Consider the following 14,704-nt stretch of genomic DNA (forward strand, 5'->3'; position numbering starts at 1 on the left):
AGGTGATAGGAAGGGACAATATGTATGAATATAAAGGGGCTGCAGGAGGGGTCAAAACTAAAAATCATGGTTTAAAAACTAGCATTAAAACACTCTACCTAAACGCACACAGCATTCGAAATAAAGTAAATGAGTTGACGGCACAAATCATTACAAATGGGTATGATTTGGTGGCCATTACAGAAACGTGGTTGCAGGGGGGCCAAAACTGGGAATTAAACATACAGGGGTATCTGACAATTCGGAAAGATAGACAAAAAGGGAAAGGAGGTGGGGTAGCTCTCTTAATAAAGGATGATATCAGGGCAGTTGTGAGAGACGATATTGGCTATAATGAACAAAATGTTGAATTATTGTGGGTGGAGATTAGAGATAGTAAGAGGAAAAAGTCACTGTTGGGTGTAGTTTATAGGCCCCCAAATAATAACTTCACGGTGGGGCGGGCAATAATCAAGGGAATAATGGAGGCATGTGAAAAAGGAACGGCAGTAATCACGGGGGATTTTAACCTACATATCGATTGGTCAAATCAAATCGCACGGGGTAGCCTTGAGGAGGAATCCATAGAATACATACTGGATTGTTTCTTAGAACAGTATGTTACAGAACCTACAAGGGAGCAAGCTATCTTAGATCTGGTCCTGTGTAATGAGACAGGAATAATAAACGATCTCCTAGTAAAAGATCCTCTCGGAATGAGTGATCACGGTTGCATTTGTAATACAGATTGAGGGTGAGGAAGTAGTGTCTCAAATGAGCATGCTATGCTTAAACAAAGGGCACTACAGTGGGATGAGGGCAGAGTTGGCTAAAGTAGACTGAAAACACAGACTCAATGGTGGAACAATTGAGGAACAGGGGCGGACTTTGAAGGAGCTCTTTCGTAGTGCTCAACAAAAATATATTCCAATGAAAAAGAAGGACGGTAAGAGAAGGGATAACCAGCCGTGGATAACCAAGGAAATAAAGGAGAGTATCAAATTAACAACCAATGCATATAAGGTGGCCAAGGTTAGTGGGAAAATAGAAGATTGGGAAAATTTTAAACGACAGCAAAGAATGACTAAGAAAGCAATAAAGAAAGGAAAGATAGATTACGAAAGTAAACTTGCGCAAAACATAAAAACAGATAGTAAAAGCTTTTACCGATATATAAAACGGAAAAGAGTGACTAAAGTTAATGCTGGTCTCTTAGAAGATGAGAAGGGGGATTTAATAATGGGAAATGTGGAAATGGCTGAGACCTTAAACAATTATTTTGCTTCGGTCTTCACAGTGGAAGACACAAAAACCATGCCAAAAATTGCTGGTCACGGGAATGTGGAAAGGGAGGACCTTGAGATAATCACTATCACTAGGGGAGTAGTGCTGGACAGGCTAATGGGACTCAAGACAGACAAGTCCCCTGGTCCGGATGAAATGCATCCCAGGGTATTAAAACAGATGGTGGAAGTTATCGCAGATGCATTCGTTATAATCTACCAAAATTCTCTGGACACTGGGGAGGTACCAGCGGATTGGAAAGCAGCTAATGCAACGCCTCTGTTTAAAAAAGGGGGCAGACAAAAGGCAGGTAACTATAGGCTGGTTAGTTTAACATCTGTAATGGGGAAAATGCTTGAAACTATCATTAAGGAAGAAATAGCGGGACATCTAGATAGGAATAGTGCAATCAAGCAGACGCAACATGGATTCATGAAGGGGAAATCATGTTTAACTAATTTACTGGAATTCTTTGAGGATATAACGAGCATGGTGGATAGAGGTGTACCGATGGATGTGGTGTATTTAGATTTCCAAAAGGCATTCGATAAGGTGCCACACAAAAGGTTACTGCAGAAGATAAAGGTACGCGGAGTCAGAAGAAATGTATTAGCATGGATCGAGAATTGGCTGGCTAACAGAAAGCAGAGAGTCGGGATAAATGGGTCCTTTTTGGGTTGGAAATCGGTGGTTAGTGGTGTGCCACAGGGATCGGTGCTGGGACCACAACTGTTTACAATATACATAGATGACCTGGAAGAGGGGACAGAGTGTAGTGTAACAAAATTTGCAGATGACACAAAGATTAGTGGGAAAGCGGGTTGTGTAGAGGACACAGAGAGGCTGCAAAGAGATTCAGATAGGTTAAGCGAATGGGCTAAGGTTTGGCAGATGGACTACAATGTCAGAAAATGTGAGGTCATCCACCTTGGGGGAAAAAAACAGTAAAAGGGAATATTATTTGAATGGGGAGAAATTACAACATGCTGCGGTGCAGAGGGACCTGGGGGTCCTTGTGCACGAATCCCATAAAGTTAGTTTGCAGGTGCAGCAGGTAATCAGGAAGGCGAATGGAATGTTGGCCTTCATTGCGAGAGGGATGGAGTACAAAAGCAGGGAAGTCTTGCTGCAACTGTATAGGGTATTGGTGAGGCCGCATCTGGAGTACTGCATGCAGTTTTGGTCACCTTACTTAAGAAAGGATATACTAGCTTTGGAGCGGGTACAGAGACGATTCACTAGGCTGATTCCAGAGATGAGAGGGTTACCTTATGATGATAGATTGAGTAGACTGGATCTTTACTTTTTGGAGTTCAGAAGGATGAGGGGTGATCTTATAGAAACATTTAAAATAATGAAAGGGATAGACAAGATAGAGGCAGAGAGGTTGTTTCCACTGGTCAGGGAGACGAGAACTAGGGGCACAGCCTCAAAATACCGGGGAGCCAATTTAAAACCGAGTTGAGAAGGAATTTCTTCTCCCAGAGGGTTGTGAATCTGTGGAATTCTCTGTCCAAGGAAGCAGTTGAGGCTAACTCATTAAATGTATTCAAATCACAGATAGATAGATTTTTAACCAATCAGGGAATTAAGGGGTTACGGGGAGCGGGCGGGTAAGTGGAGCGGAGTCCACGGCCAGATCAGCCATGATCTTGTTGAATGGCAGAGCAGGCTCGAGGGGCTAGATGGCCTACTCCTGTTCCTAATTCTTATGTTCTTATGTTCTTATGTTCATCGTTTTACTAAGATTAGCAGACAAAGGAATGTTGTTATAGGATGTCAGAATACTGGAATGTGTAAACAGATTAAAGAATGGAGTAACACAAAAATGCTCTTTTTCATAATAGTTTATCTGTAGATCATGAATAAACTTGCATTTAAAAAAAAGTACACAGATCATTATATCTTTGCTGCCAAAGTAACAGAGAGTAGCCAGTAACATGGCAAAGATATACATCCACAGAATTCAAGATCACGAGTCCCTAAAAACACAATCTTTGAATGATGATCATGAACATTGCCATGGCTCTTCTCCTACAGTTTGATTCTTTGTCTGAATTATAAACCAGACTCAAATCTCAATTCTGGTTGGCCAGTGTGGCAGGTGCTTGGAAAGGCTCCTGTGATCCTGCAAATATATCCACAAAATTGGAGATGCAGTCGATGAAGATTCAACCAACAGCAAAAGAAGGAATAGTGGTCGATGAACTGCATCAAGATCACCGAGTAATGGAAGTAAAGTCACGTCTAACTATATATTGTAAAAGTGGTGATGTGATGTAAGAGATCAGCACTCTCACAGGCCTGCCAAAGATTGTGGAACCTCAGCTGAGACTCAAAACTCGAACGGATAATTAAAAGGAGGCCATGAGTCTGAGGAAATTTTAAAAAGTAACACTGAACAGAAGTAGACTTTAAAAAGGGTAACACTGGAGGAATGCAAAAACTAAAAGGGAGCATTCAAATATAAAAGGGAGAAAAAAAGAAACAATTATAGTTGAAAGGGAGAGGACCTGAGTGAAGTAAAATATAAAAGTGAGTAAAGGAGCATGTTGTGCATGTATAATATAAGTATATTCCCTGTACACTCAATGTACAGTTACATAAGACTACTGACTATACCTTCACACTGTATACACTGTGCTTGTACCACCAGAGGGTGCAACTGGTGGAGACCCAGGGGCCACCTGTACACTGCTGGTAACCAGGTATAAAAAGGAGCTCACCATACTGTACCCTCACTCAGGAGCTGCAACAAATGGATAAGGTCACCACAGTTCAAGTACAATACCTTACCTCATGGAGTCATTACTAGAGTGCTTACAGACACAATAACTGGCAACAAGATTACGAATTTCCACGCGAAAAATGGCTAACCTTGGCACGTTTCAACAATTCGCCGATGGGGAAGATTGGGAGGCCTTTGTGGAAAGGCTCAAATACTTTTTCATTGTGAACGACCTGGCGGGAGACACACCGACCTCGCTGGCTGATAAGCGCAGAGCTATCCTGCTCAGCAGTTGAGGGACCACCGTCTATGGCCTCATCAGGGACTTGCAAAGCCCAAAAAAGACAACAACCGAAACATATGCATATGATGATACAGGAACAGCTCAAACCTAAAGAGAGCATCCTCACAGCCAGACACCGGTTTTACACCCACCAGCAGCCTGAAGGCCAAGAAATCACAAAATATGCTGCAGACCTCAGACGATTGGCTGCACCGTGTGATTTTGGCGACCACCTCACCGAAGCACTGCAGGACATCTTCGTTATTGGAATCGGCCACGAGGGCCTTCTTCACAAGCTGCTCGCTGTGGACACCATGGTCACCCTGCAGAAGGCAATTAACGTGAGCCAGGCGTTCATGATCTTGGCCTGCAATTCCAAGCAGATGACTCACCCCCAGGACTCTAACCCGGCAAGTACTGTGAACCGACTGGCACCTTTCAGAGACAAGGCTCTGGGTAGAGAGAACAGAACCCTGAGTCCCGCAACCCTGAGTCCACCACATGGGGCCAACCGGCCAACCCCATGCTGGCGCTGCGGAGGAAATCACAGGGCCCACCAGTGCCGCTACAAAGACTATACTTGCAAAGGCTGTAACACGAAGGGCCACCTCCTGCGAATGTGTGAGAGAAATTGTACTCACCGAGTTGATGAAGAGTTGGCCGATCATCTGGACTCCAGCGACGATGAAAAGAGAGTCCATGAGGCAGCTCAGCCCCACGATGAGGTAAACAGAGTGTTTATCTGCACCACCGAGAGTTCTCCGCTGAAAATGGAAGTCGAAATCAATGATGTTCCAGTCACAATGGAGGTGGACACAGAGGCGAGCCAATCTCTGATAAATCAGGCAGCCTTTGAGAAACTTTTGGACAATCCAATCGAACGACCTAAAATGATCCCGATCCAAGTGAAGCTGCTCACCTACACAAACGACACCATCTCAGTCGTTGGCAGCGTGGATGTCCAGGTGTCCCATGACGGCGCGATGCACAAGTTACCTTTGTGGATCGTTGCTGGTGATGGTCCAACGCTGCTAGGAAGAAGATGGGTAAAACAAATCCGTTGGAGCTGGGAGAACCTCTAGCCTCTGGCGATCGATGTCCTTCGCGGCCCCAAATTTGGATCCAGCACAGCACCTGAGAAACCAACCGCTCAACGCGACTGCATGGAGACAACTCAGACTGCTCAACCCAAATGCGAGATGATCCAGCCAAAACAACCCAACCTCACCTCCCACGCTCCAGTGGCAGGACTCCGGAGGAAGAGAATCGGTGCAGAAAGCGATTTCCCTGCTTCTGTGGCAGAACCTGGGGAAAAAAGGATCACCGCATCTGACCTCGTGGAGAGAAAGAAGATGGCGCCTGCACCACGCGGTGAAGCGCCTGAAGTAAAGATGGTAGCGGCCAGACCACGAGGGGTAGCGTTGAGGGAGCAACATGTGATGCAGAGCAGTGAACCGGATTGGGGTAAAGATTGCAAGGCCCTCTTAAAGGAGACTGGCAATCCATCACAATTAAAGGGACAGTTCCACTCTTTAAACAGCGATGCCGGTGATACACCTGTAAACGAAGTAATTGACAAATGCAAGTATGTAAATGTAACTAAACATGTTAAGTCGGTCTATTGCAATCGGAACCAATGTAATATGACTGTAAATGAAATAATGATGTACAATGCCGGATTCTACATGTACACCGACAAAACCAAGGGCAACCTCCCATCGGAAGCACCCAGGTACAGCGGGCTACCCCATCATGTCGCTTGTGCCTCCGGGACCAATGTGATGCTCCAGGGAGCGTGGCCACACACAGAGCAAGCATACCAGCTGCAGGGCCAGCGATCAGCGGATGGCAAAGGCACCACTACCGGTACCCTGCCCCCAATCGGCTCTACCTCTCGGGCCACCAGGACCAGTACCGGGAGCAAGAGGCTAGCACCCTCCAGCTTTCCCAATGGGACCTGGGACAACCAGGCTCCCACCATCGCTGAAGGGCAACAGGGAGACACCGCAGCCCTCAAAGGAGGACAGGGAGGCCACACACTCCTGTGACTCTGCCCACCACTAGGCAACGACAAAGGCCCTGAGACTCAGCCAGGTGAGCGATCCAAGCCCACCCAGCTGGCAGGGGCGCAACGCCGCCATCAGACAACCTGGGCACAGTCCGGGCACTCTGGAACTAGCGTCCACATCCACTGCACCTACATAACCCGGGGGGAAGACTGTGATATCACGTATGTACCTTACCTGTAAAATGTACTACTTCCACTACTGCAGAACCCAAACAGTGATGCAATTAATCCCATGTTTTTTTGTTCTTTCTTTCTGTACATGTATGCACATGCAGGTGTCGAGCCACAGATAAAAAGATGGTGGATTAAAAATGTTAAGGAAAGGATTATGCCGTCAGAGAGGATCGTACAATAACTTACAAGGGCAGATAGAAAGAAAACACTTGCATTCATATAGCACCTTTCATAACATTAGAATGTCCCAAAGCGCTTTACAGCCAATTAAGTGCTTTTGAAGCGTAGCCACCGTTGTAATGTAGGAAATGCAGCAGCCAATATGCACACAGCAAACTCCCAAAAACGGCAAAGAGATAATGACCAGATAATCTGTTTTAGTGATGATGGTTGAGGGATCCATATTGACCAGGACACCATGAATAATGCCATGGGATAGAAACATCGAAACATAGAAAATAGGTGCAGGAGCAGGCCATTCGGCCTTTTGAGCCTGCACCATCATTCAATATGATCATGGCTGATCATGCAACTTCAGTACCCCACTCCTGCCTTCTCTCCATACCCCCTGATCCCTTTAGCCGTAAGGGCCACATCTAACTCCCTTTTGAATATATCCAACGAACTGGACTCAACAACTTTCTGTGGTAGAGAATTCCACAGGGTAACAACTCACTGGGTGAAAAAGTTTCTCCTCATCTCGGTCCCAGATGGCTTACCCCTTATTCTTAGACTGTGACCCATGGTTCTGGACTTCCCCAACATCGGGAACATTCTTCCTGCATCTAACCTGTCCAATCCCGTCAGAATTTTATATGCTTCTATGAGATCCCCTCTCATTCTTCTAAATTCCAGTGACTAAGGGCCCAAGTTTTGGGTGGAGTTGCTCCTAGTTTTTTGGAGCAACTAGTTTAGTTTGGAATATGTTAGAAATTCCAATTCTCGGATATTAGTTTGCTCCAGTTCTAGTGAGTTAGTTTAGGTTGGCTTTAGGTAAGGTACTTTTTTTTCAAAAGGGGGTGTGTCCAGCCACTCAGGCCTGTTTTGCAAGTTTCGGCAGTGAAAACTTACTCTAAACTAACTTAGAATGGAGTAAGTGTCCACTTTTGTAAGTTCTGAAAAACCTTACCTAGAGTTAAGTTTAGTGCAGGCACAGCCAGAAACGGCAGGTGGGAAGCATTAAACACAAAGGACACATCAACATTACAACGGGGGGTGGGGGGCGGGAGGGGGGAGCGGTGGAAGGGAAGTTAGAGGATTTTCCATAAACACCTTCACAACAACATTAAAGAAGCAAAGTACATTTAAAGCACTAAACAAAGCAGTACATTTAAAGCACCAAGCACTAATCAAAGCACAGAAAGTAATAAACAATTAATTAATAAAAAATAGAAGGAACCCTGCACCTAAAGCACCAAGACCAAAGTAATAAGCAATCAATCAATAAAAATAGAAGTCCTACCTTTATGTGAAGGGAAGGTGTCTCTGTCAGTGTCTCTCTCTGTAGTGTCTCTCTCTCTCTCTGTATCTGACAGTGAGCGTTGGGGGGGGGTGGTGGTGTGTGTTTGTGGGGGGGCTGTGTGTGTGCAGGGGTGTGGGAGGGTGTGTGTGTGTGTGGGGGGTTGTGTGTGGAGGGGGAGGGAAGGCTGGAAGGAGGCACCCCTGCTCTCTTCTCCGGCCCTTTGATCATTTCGAGTGCACCCAACCCACGCTCCCCCTCCACCCCTGTTGCCACGCTCCCCATCCATCCCTGTTGCCACACTCCCCCTCCATCCCTGTTGCCATGCTCCCCGCCCCCCCCCACCATCTCTATTGCCAGGCTCCCCCCGCCATCCCGGTACCCACGCTCCCCCTCCATCCCCGGTACCCACGCTCCCCCCCTCCCTCACTGGTACCCATGCTCCCTCGAGCCATTGCGCAGGCGTGCATGCTCCAACACGCCTGCGCAATGCTGCTGGCACTGACAAGAAGACTGATGCCTAGCCCCGCCCCCCTGCAGGCTGCGATCGGCTTGCTCCGCCCCAGGGAGGCTACGCTGTGGCACACCACGCTCCAGGAGGACCGGAGAATTGCTGAAGAAGATTCCGGCGCACCTTCGAGCCCAGGCAGGTCACGTAAGTCTCGGAGGTGTGCCGTTTTCGCCAGAACCGGAAACTTGGGCCCTATAAGCCTAGTTGATCCAGTCTTTCTTCATATGTCAGTCCTGTCATCCCGGGAATCAGTCTGGTGAACCTTCGCTGCACTCTGTCAATAGTAAGAATGTCCTTCCTCAGATTAGGAGACCAAAACTGCACACAATACTCAAGGTGAGGTCTCACCAAGGCCCTGTACAACTGCAGTAAGACCTCCCTGCTCCTATACTCAAATCGTCTAGCTATGAAGGCCAACATGCCATTTGCTTTCTTTACTGCCTGCTGTACCTGCATGCCTACTTTCATTGACTGATGTACCTCGATGACAGAGGATGGGACGACCTTGGATCTAGCCTGGAGCTGGTAGAGGTGGAACAACTTCCCATTTGTTACCGCTCGGAATGCTGAGCTGAGGTGATGTTTCCAGTCTGAGCCCCTGGATTGAGATTTCAGTTTTCTTCGTGAATCTAGGAATCTCTATCATTCGCTCTCTCTAGATTTTTTCCCCCTTTTCTCTTTCTCTATTTCTCTCTCTCCCAATCCCTTTCCTTACTTCTATCTCTTTCTCCTTTCTCTTTTGCTCCCTCCTCATCGAGTGCGGATTCGGTGCTCAACATCCTCGGGTTTGGATCTTACCTTCTTGTCTCTCTCCGCTCCCACGGCTCCGAGATCTCTTCCACTCAGCACCGGCTCTAAAAGCTGGGGGGGGGGGTGGGCACTGTCAGCTAAAGAGCCAGATTTTTCACGCTGAAATTGGGTCCGGGGGCGGAGCAGCAGCGGTGCGCACTTTTAGCGCGTTGTCACTACTGCTGCAAGCCCCACACCGCCACGAGAGTTGGCGGTAGCCCACCCCCCCCGGGCCAAATCTATATCGGGGCCATAGTGGTGGCCATTCGATTTTTACAAATGGCCGCCGCAATCGGGCAGTAACGGTCCTTCCTGGGACCGTGAATTTCGGGGCCAACATCTCAGCCGAAAGACGGCACCTTCAACAGTGCATCACTCCTTCAGTACTGCATTGACTTCAATGGAAAGTAAAATCAGGCAGTGTAAAACAGATTGCAGATCTCATCAGTTTCCCACTGGGCAGGTTTAGGTACAAATTACTTTCATTGTTTCAGTATGAAAACACGAAGAGGGTAGGCAGGGAAGAGTGAGAAGAGGTAAAAGTGGTTAAACAGAAGAGCTTGAGATAATAAACATCCTGAATGATTACTTCCTCCGAGTATTCACAAGGGAAGATATGAGCAATATACCCTTCCAAACAGAGATAACCTAGACAAAATGAACAACAAGATTGAAGTCCCAGACAGGCTAAGAGGGCTTAAACCATTACATTTCCAGGGATAGATGGCACTTACATCAGAGTGCTAAGAGAAACTAGAGAGGAGATTTGCAAGGCCTTGATAATCATTATGAGAAAGTCATGAGATGTAAGGGAGATGCTAGGAGATTGGAAGGAGGCCAATGTGATGCACATTTTCAAAGAAGGCAGCAAATTAGACTCAGGCAATTACAGACATCCTAGACTCATTTTAATCGTGTGTTTAAAAAATGGATTCAATTATCAGGAGCAAACTTGTGGATTATCTGTACAATAATAACGTATTAAACAGAAATCAACATGAATTCAGAAGGGAAAAATCCTATCTAACCAATTGACTTAATATTTTGAAGAACTTATATCTCAAGTCCACCGTAAAACACTCTGGTGTACCTATTCTTCCAAAAAGCATTCAACAAAAGTTCTACGTGAAAGCTTTGAGGACTTGGGGAAATTTGGGGTTGACTAAGACGTTGGCTTAAGGATAGAAAACAACAGGTACTTATTAGAAGAATTATGTCAGGGTGGTGGGAGTTGCTAAGCAGGGTGCCCCAAGGATCGGTGTTGGGACCACTACTGTTTCTAACTTACATCAATAACGTGGATTAAAAAAAATCAGTGCAAATTGGAGACATTTACAGAACACACCAATTTGAGGAGGAGTGAAATCAAAGGAGTCAGCGAAGAAATTACAGAATAAGTTTGACAATATATGTTTCGGCACAGAAAATTGGCAAGTTTAGTTTAATGCCGATATGTACAAGGTAGGAAGGAAAAATGGGTGATGTGTACTCTGCTGAAATTGCTATGGCTAAAATTGAACATGACCTCAGCGTCTTACTGGACTGGACAATAAACATGTCATAAGAACATAAGAAATAGGAGCAGGAGTCCTATTTCTTTTTGGCCCCTCGAGCCTGCTCCGCCATTCAATAAGATCCTGGCTGATTTGATCATGGCCTCAACTCCATTTCCCCATCCGTTCCCATTAACCCTTAATTCCCTTATCATTCACAAATCTGTCTATCTCCACCTTAAATATATTCAAAGACCCAGCCTCCACAGATTTCTGGGGTAGAAAATTCCAAAGGTTCACAATCCTCAGAGAAGAAATTCCTCCTCATCTCAGTTTTAAATGGGCAGCCACTTATTCGGAAAATAAGCCCCCTAGTTCTAGATTCCCCCATGAGTGGAAGTATATTCTCTGCGTCCACCTTGTCGAGCCCCTTCATTATCTTATATATTTCAATAAGATCACCTCTCATTCTTATGAACTCCAATGAGTATAGGACCAACCTATTCAACCTATCCTCATAAGTCAACCCCCTCATCTCTGGAATCAACCTAGTGAACCTTCTCTGAACAGCCTCCAATGCAAGTATATCCTTCCTTAAATACAGAGACCAAAACTGTCCGCAGTTTCCTTAAATACTCTAGGTGTGGCCTTACCAATACCCTGTACAGTTGTAGCAGGACTTATCTGCTTTTATACTCTATCCCCCTTGCAATAAAAGGGCAACATTCAATTTGCCTTCCTGATTACTTGCTGTACCTGCATACTAACTTTTTGTGTTTCATGCACAAGGACCTCCAGGTCTCTCTGTACTGCAGCACTTTGCAATTTTTCTCCATTTAAATTATAATTTGCTTTTCTATTTTTTCTGCCATTGGGTAAAAATTTGGAAGATGGAGTACACTCACTTAGCCTGTCTATATCCCTTTGCAGATTTTTTCTGTCTTCCTCACAATTTTCTTTCCCATCCATCTTTGTATCTTCAACAAATTTGACTACATTACACTCGGTCCCTTCATCCAAGTCATTAATATAGATTGTAAGTAGTTGAGGCCCCAGCATCGATCCCTGCGGCACCCCACTAGTCACTGTTTGCCAACTGGAAAATTACCCATCTATCCCGACTCTCTGTTTTCTGTTAGTTAGTCAATTCGCTATCCATGCTAATATATTACCCCGAACCCCGTGAAATTTTATCTTATGCAGTAACCTTTTATGTGGCACTTTATCATAGAAACATAGAAACATAGAAAATAGGTGCAGGAGTAGGCCATTCGGCCCTTTGAGCCTGCACCAGCATTCAATAAGATCATGGATGATTATTCACCTCAGTACGACTTCCCTGCTTTCTCTCCATACCCTTTGATCCCTTTAGCCGTAAGGGCCATATCTAACTCCCTCTTGAATATATCCAATGAACTGGCATCAATAATTCTCTGCGGTAGAGAATTCCACAGGTTAACAACTCTCTGAGTGAAGAAATTTCTCCTCATCTCAGTCCTAAATGGCTTACCCTTTATCCATTCAGGAAGGATAGAATAAAAGGAAAAGGAGGTGGGGTAGCATTGCTGGTTAAGGAGGAGATTAAGGCAATAGTTAGGAAGGACATTAGTTTGGATGATGTGGAATCTATATGGGTAGAGCTACAGAACACCAAAGGGCAAAAAACGTTAGTGGGAGTTGTGTACAGACCTCCAAACAGTAGTAGTGATGTTTGGGAGGGCATCAAACAGGAAATTAGGGGTGCATGCAATAAAGGTGCAGCAGTTATAATGGGTGACTTTAATATGCACATAGATTGGGCAAACCAAACTGGAAGCAATACGGTGGAGGAGGATTTCCTGGAGTGCACAAGGGATGGTTTTTTAGACCAATATGTCGAGGAACCAACTAGGGGGGAGGCCATCTTAGACTGGGTGTTATGTAATGAGAGAGGATTAATTAGCAATCTCGTTGTGCGAGGCCCCTTGGGGAAGAGTGACCATAATATGGTTGAATTCTGCATTAGGATGGAGAATGAAACAGTTAATTCAGAGACCATAGTCCAGAACTTAAAGAAGGCTAACTTTGAAGGTATGAGGCGTGAATTGGCTGGGATGGATTGGCGAATGATACTTAAGGGGTTGACTGTGGATGGGCAATGGCAGACATTTAGAGACCGCATGGATGAACTACAACAATTGTACATTCCTGTCTGGCATAAAAATAAAAAAGGGAAGGTGGCTCAACCGTGGCTATCAAGGGAAATCAGGGATAGTATTAAAGCCAAGGAAGTGGCATACAAATTGGCCAGAAATAGCAGCGAACCTGGGGACTGGGAGAAATTTAGAACTCAGCAGAGGAGGACAAAGGGTTTGATTAGGGCAGGGAAAATGGAGTATGAGAAGAAGCTTGCAGGGAACATTAAGACGGATTGCAAAACTTTCTATAGATATGTAAAGAGAAAAAGGTTAGTAAAGACAAACGTAGGTCCCCTGCAGTCAGAATCAGGGGAAGTCATAACGGGGAACAAAGAAATGGCGGACCAATTGAACAAGTACTTTGGTTCGGTATTCACGAAGGAGGACACAAACAACCTTCCGGATATAAAAGGGGTTGGGGGGTCTAGTAAGGAGGAGGAACTGAGGGAAATCCTTATTAGCCGGGAAATTGTGTTGGGGAAATTGATGGGATTGAAGGCCGATAAATCCCCAGGGCCTGATGGACTGCATCCCAGAGTACTTAAGGAGGTGGCCTTGGAAATAGTGGATGCATTGACAGTCATTTTCCAACATTCCATTGACTCTGGATCAGTTCCTCTCGAGTGGAGGGTAGCCAATGTAACCCCACTTTTTAAAAAAGGAGGGAGAGAGAAAACAGGGAATTATAGACCGGTCAGCCTGACATCGGTAGTGGGTAAAATGATGGAATCAATTATTAAGGATGTCATAGCAGTGCATTTGGAAAGAGGTGACATGATAGGTCCAAGTCAGCATGGATTTGTGAAAGGGAAATCATGCTTGACAAATCTTCTGGAATTTTTTGAGGATGTTTCCAGTAAAGTGGACAAGGGAGATCCAGTTGATGTGGTATATTTGGACTTTCAGAAGGCGTTCGACAAGGTCCCACACAAGAGATTGATGTGCAAAGTTAAAGCATATGGGATTGGGGGTAGTGTGCTGACGTGGATTGAGAACTGGTTGTCAGACAGGAAGCAAAGAGTAGGAGTAAATGGGTACTTTTCAGAATGGCAGGCAGTGACTAGTGGGGTACCGCAAGGTTCTGTGCTGGGGCCCCAGCTGTTTACACTGTACATTAATGATTTAGATGAGGGGATTAAATGTAGTATCTCCAAATTTGCGGATGACACTAAGTTGGGTGGCAGTGTGAGCTGCGAGGAGGATGCTGTGAGGCTGCAGAGCGACTTGGATAGGTTAGGTGAGTGGGCAAATGCATGGCAGATGAAGTATAATGTGGATAAATGTGAGGTTATCCACTTTGGTGGTAAAAACAGAGAGACAGACTATTATCTGAATGGTGACAGATTAGGAAAAGGGGAGGTGCAAAGTGACCTGGGTGTCATGGTACATCAGTCATTGAAGGTTGGCATGCAGGTGCAGCAGGCGGTTAAGAAAGCAAATGGCATGTTGGCCTTCATAGCAAGGGGATTTGAGTACAGGAGCAGGGAGGTGTTGCTACAGTTGTACAGGGCATTGGTGAGGCCACACCTGGAGTATTGTGTACAGTTTTGGTCTCCTAACCTGAGGAAGGACATTCTTGCTATTGAGGGAGTGCAGCGAAGGTTCACCAGACTGATTCCCGGGATGGCTGGACTGACCTATCAAGAAAGACTGGATCAACTGGGCTTGTATTCACTGGAGTTCAGAAGAATGAGAGGGGACCTCATAGAAACATTTAAAATTCTGACGGGGTTAGACAGGTTAGATGCAGGAAGAATGT

The 14,704-nt window shown here is 45.5% G+C and overlaps 1 protein-coding gene across 6 annotated transcripts in view; it reads right to left on the reverse strand.

Moving 5' to 3' along the window:
* Nucleotides 1-14,704, reverse strand: part of thsd7ba (thrombospondin, type I, domain containing 7Ba) — a 1,512,301-nt gene that overhangs the window by 1,491,845 nt on the left and 5,752 nt on the right. The window lies entirely within an intron of this gene.

This window comes from Pristiophorus japonicus, chromosome 3 (genome assembly GCF_044704955.1).
Source record: "Pristiophorus japonicus isolate sPriJap1 chromosome 3, sPriJap1.hap1, whole genome shotgun sequence".
In the NCBI taxonomy this organism is placed as follows: Eukaryota; Metazoa; Chordata; class Chondrichthyes; family Pristiophoridae; genus Pristiophorus; species Pristiophorus japonicus.